Source organism: Callospermophilus lateralis, unplaced genomic scaffold (assembly GCF_048772815.1).
Source record: "Callospermophilus lateralis isolate mCalLat2 unplaced genomic scaffold, mCalLat2.hap1 Scaffold_91, whole genome shotgun sequence".
In the NCBI taxonomy this organism is placed as follows: domain Eukaryota; kingdom Metazoa; phylum Chordata; class Mammalia; order Rodentia; family Sciuridae; genus Callospermophilus; species Callospermophilus lateralis.
In genome coordinates, this window is record NW_027517238.1 from 4,819,330 (window position 1) to 4,824,993 (window position 5,664).

A 5,664-nucleotide genomic window follows, 5' to 3' on the forward strand; every position below is an offset into this window, starting at 1 on the left:
GAGGCCCTAATGAGTTGAGCCCAGCCACAGGAACGCTGAGTCATGGACCATACTTTTCCTCTTTGCTACGTTCCTGGGCTGGAGGGAAGGAAGGCAAGTCAGTAGCACATTGGCCTGGGAGTCCCCTGAGGCTGAGGAGGCCAGGATGTTGTCCTGTGGCATCTGTCTGCTGATGCTCGGGATGCTGGGAGAAGATCTGCTGGTGGAATTCGTGCTGGACTGACAGTTTGTGTTCCTGTCTTTTAGGAGTGCCCCTAACCCCAGATCTCTATCCATCTGATGGATCCTTATGCTCTATAGTTTTGGTATTTTTTGTTTGTTTGTGTGTTTTCAGCTTCAGACGTACACCCTTACACCACCGGTTTATATCTTGGACAGCTACTGACTCCCTAGTATGCCTTAGACACCTCCCACTGGCACCAGCCATTCTGGTCTTCAGTCCTCTCCTCCTAAGCTGTAACCCCTGACCTTTCCTGCCTTCCACAGCCCTCTATGAGTGGCATGCCACTTTGGCCTGTGTCTGAAGACTTTCTTCATGCAAATGCTTCCTGTACCTCCTTCTAAACTGAGTCCAGAAAGCCCAGTGGACAATAGCATCCTTGTTCCAGCCCCTAGACCTAATAGTCAAGGGATGTAGGAGATGGGGTAGAGAGAGGTGTGACCTCTTTCTCTGAGTCTAATGTCCTCCTTGTTACCTATCAGATTTTGTGTTGCCCTTACATGTATTTTCAGTGTGATTATGCATCTTGATTTGGGATATTATTACTATTTTTTATTTCTTTTTTGCTTTTGCTTCTCTGCATCCATACTTATGTTCATCCTTCTGTCCATCTTCATTTTCTGCCCTTGCCTCCTCCTTGCCTGTCCCCTCCTGGACCCAGCTGGTAGTCACGCCCCCCCCAACCCTCTTCCCCCTAGAGGGTGTCATGTCCTTGGCCTTGCCTAATGGGTTCCCTTACCAGCTATGTCTATGATCCCTTGGTCTTATTGAGTGAGATCAGTAAGTCAGTCAATCTGTGGCTATCATCCTTCCAGATCCTTCCAGGAGGCCATGGGGGTAAGTGAGGACTGTGAGAGGAGGGATGGCACTGGCCCCCCCATCAGCAAGGTGGTGGACCGTAGGCTTGCTTTCTGCAGCCAGCTGGGTCCCACTCCTTCTTCACTCTGTCTATGACCTTGCTCCCAAGATATTTGGAAGGGGAGGAAGGTGGACTTGAATCTTAAGGAGTGTGCAGCACCTGGAAGCTTCAGCTTCAAAATCCCAGACTCAACCCTCTCTTTCCTTTGCAGACTGTGGCTTCAGAGGATTTTAGCCACTTGCCCCTGGAGCAGCAGAGAAAGCGGCTATAGTATCAGTTAGAAGAACACAATCAGGAGCTGCAGAAGAGGTGAATCAGAGGTAGGGCCGGCAGAGGGGCCAGGCAGGGGACTGAAGAGTGCCATTGGGTTATATTTAAAAGAATGGTGTGCTCAGCAGTAGAGTGCTTGCCTAGCACAGACAAAAAGTAACCATAAAATATTTACACTCAAATGCACCCAAAAATGTCACAGAGACACCAGCAGGGAGGTTTTATAGGTGATTCTTCATGCGCCTGGAGGAAACTGTTGCTTTCGCTCCAATGCAAGGATTTCTAGCAAACAGAGTGAAAGCTGGCAGCTTATTTAGAAGGCTGGGAAACCTGGGTTCCCAAATCAGTGAGCAAGAATTCAATGAAATTATGGTCTCATTTTTTCCTCACTTCTGCTTTTAGATACAAAATCCTGACAAGAAAATTTAATGATGTACTACAAAACAATACATGGCATGGTGGTGTTAGTTGGGTGCCACAGAACTGTATGCTTCATAGTAATCACAAGAGGAAATTTTGTGTTATGTCTCCTTCACCAGAATAGGAAAAGGTTATTTTTTAAAGAAAAAAATACATAATCAATTGGGCATTTTCCCAACAATGCAAACATGGTTCAATATCAAGAAGTCTTACAGTCTAATCCATCACATTAGAGAGCTAAAAGGAAATAAAAGCATATGGCTAACTATTTAATAATTAAAACATTTAAATATTAAAAATAAAAATCTGCCAGGTTAAAAAGAAAATCAATCTATTTTGGATATTGAAAAACTATCTATTTAGATAGAAAAACTATCTATTTTGGATATTGATTATATCAGTATAATTTCAAGGAGTATAACACACACACACTCATAACAAATACTAACATATTATTAGTGGCACAGAATGTTAACTTGAGGCAGCCCTGCTCATGTGGGGCAAGGAGTATATAAAAAGTCTCTGTAACTTCCCTCAATTTTTCTATGAATCTATTTTTTTCTCTTAAAATTAAAAAAGAGAGATCCATATATCTCAAGACATAAAATAAATAGTATCTACATCTTGCTCAGAAAATCTTTAAATATATGAATATTCTAAATTTATGTATACAAAATTAATACTTAAATAAAAATTTAGATCATTGAATTATTCTGACTATAAATGAAGTTAAATGTAATATATCCTTTGTTCCAGTTATTTTACTCATAGATTTAAGTTTAGAGCAATTCTTGAAAAAATTTGGAAAAAAACATAGACATGATTGCTTTATTTTGGCATTGTTCACAGAAATGCCAGAATTAGAGATAATCAGGAGAAGTTGGAGACAATGTTAAGATAATTATACTGGATTTGTACAATTTTAAATGTATAAAATTGAATTATAGCTATAGTAATTAAGCACAGAAGACTTATTTAGTGAGACATATTTATATTTATCCATGTACATACATAAAACTCATTAGAAATCTGCATAAACAGAGAAGTGGGCATTAGGGATGAAGGATAAGAAAAAGGTGAGTTAGGAGAATAGCATGAGACAAAATGCAGAAAATCATGAGATGACTCCTGTGCACCTGAGATGAACACAAAAGAGAAACAACTACAAATTTATTTACCTAAATAAAAATCATTTCACCATTTATTAATCATTTTATCCTATTAGGAAAATAAAGTATATACATTTATTTGTTTATTATTATTGTTGTACTTAAGATGGAGAAAGAAAAGAATGAAAAGACTCTTTCTCAAGGCAACTCAGAGAGTGGAAAAGAATAAAAAAAGCAATGATCATGGATGACTTCTTGAGTAATGGTTCATCACCATTTTCTCTCATTAGAGTAAATACAAGAGGAAAAATGTTAGGAAATTAATAAAAGTATAAAATCACCCCAGAGGAATAATACACAGTGAAAATAATTCTTCTATTTATCTCTAGTGGCAAATGTCAAGGAATTATTTTACAAAGAAGAAAAAAGGAGGAGAAATATCTGAATTTTCTTTGACGGATTTATTTTTCTATTTTAACTTGATTATGCAGCAGAAATGGATTTCTCATTTTGAAACCAACAAAGGGTGGCATTTTGGCCTTCTCACTCTGACCTTGTGTGGATTTTCTATTAGCATATTTCATCTCAACTGCAGAAATTTTCAGTATCAAGGACTAGATACACAGCAGAGCTGTGCTGCTTAATGTATCATCTGTTCACAATGGTTTTGCATAATGGCTCTATGTTGCTTGGAGATGTGCACTTAATTGCAGCAATCCATACAATATTCTGTAATGCTCCACACCTTAATTAGCATATTAAGGGGATGCAAGGAGAGGGAAAATTCATCTAGATGTTAAAGGAGAATTCACATAGTTTTTCCTCAACTGATATGTCATAAAATATTAAATGACATTTCCTTTACTCTTAAGAACTTTTTGAAGAGTAAAGTATGAATAAATTCTACACATCTTTTGCCACAGTGGGAGGGGAATAGTTTATTTAAAATAAGGGCAAACTGAGGAAAAATTATCCTATCCTAATGTCAAATTTAATGCATGTGCTCTTTACCTTGGCTTTCAAAATCAAAAATTAGCATAGATATCTGGACATACTATCTTAATAAGAACATCATTAATTATAATATTCTTTAAAGATCACTGTAGAGCCACAGTTGGTTTTAATTTCATATTTAGAAATATCAATTTTAGCTGTTTAATTTGATAAGTTAAAACATATAGAGAAAAAAAACTATGATGATAACACAGAAATTTTTATTAAAAATTTCAAATTTATTAAAATTTGTCTATGCTCAATCTTTGTCAGTGATAGATTTTTTTCTATTTTATAAAAATAAATTTTAAAACATATTTCTGATAGGATTTAAAATGCAAACAAGTAATATTAAAGATACACCAAGATATTATTGACATATAGTGTTAGCATCTCTTTGAGGCACTATATATTCTAATTAATTTTTTATTTTATCCAAGTCTCAGAACTACTTTATGATGTAAATATTTTTAAGCAAAATTCATAGAAGGAATCTATGGCCTCAAAAAGGTTAAGAAACTTGATAGGGCATAAATACTAGATGGCACAAATACTAAATCTGGCACTGACAAAGACTGAGCAGAGATATTTAGTTTGATTCTGAGTACTGAAAGGAGAATAGCATTAAGGATGGTCATAATAGAGAAGGACATGGATAAGTTTATATAACTTCCTGTTTTACACTAAAGTGCATACTTCAAGTGAACTTCTCAAGTACATTTAGTTTGAAATATATGTTAGAACTTCATACATGTCCATTGATAAATGAAATTGATAACTGAATTATAACAGAATGAAAGGTTCAGAAAAAAATGAAAAAAAAATAGCAGAAAAAAAGTATTCAGACCATTCTTTTAGTTATTTTCCTGACATCAAATTTCTTTGTATATCATGAAGTTATGATATGATTATGATAAAATTATGATATGACTCAATTTGTTATACTAACCAAGATATAATTGCATGGATTTTATGACCTATATAAAAAGAATTAAACTTTAATTATTTATTTCATCATGACAACAATCTTTATTATAACTTATAAAAATAGAATAAATATACTTTTGGTTTATAAGTGTGATGATTATTGGGTGTTCATGTGGCTGGTGTGGGAGATGTGCCTTGCTCTACATCTTGTCACTACATCTGCACATTACTTATCTGTTGTCAAAATAAGGCTAAGGAAGGTATTTTATTAGGTAAATTTAAACTCCTTCCTTCTCTCTTGAGTTCTTATTTCTTTTTAATAAGTGATATAATTCCACCTTACTCTGATCTCTCCTCCTGGGGCCCATGAGCCACCCTAGAAATTGTCTAAAAAGAACAAAAAGAATTATCTTTCTTATTACCTTTGAATACATATCACACACAGTCCTGTTCAATTTTCAATTTAACATACTGTCTTGTTCAATTTTCAATTTTTTTATTTTTTATTTTTTTTACAATTCTATACCAACTAAAGGATGAAGTCTAATTCTAAATAATGACAGATCTGAACTTTCTTGATCTCTTTACCCTCTTCACATAATTCCAGTATATTATATTTTCACTTCCCTGAACACAGTTGCTTCAAAATATGTTCAGGCCTCATCTCCTGGATGAAAATTTACAGAATAGCCCTGAAAAACTACCCTAAATTGTTTGATTATTGTATTTTGCACATAAAAGTGAACACAAATTTTTCATTATGTGGATTCACCATTTTCAGAATGTTAATAGTATTTGTATGAAAGTCAATGTTATTTTTCTCTTAAAGCATAAATACCAAAAGAAATTGATAAAAAATTCTTTAA

General features: G+C 34.7%; 1 pseudogene; it reads left to right on the plus strand.

Moving 5' to 3' along the window:
* Nucleotides 1–4,929: 4,929 nt before the first annotated feature.
* Nucleotides 4,930–5,038, plus strand: LOC143390039 (small nucleolar RNA U13; annotated as a pseudogene).
* The last annotated feature ends 626 nt before the right edge of the window (nt 5,039–5,664 follow it).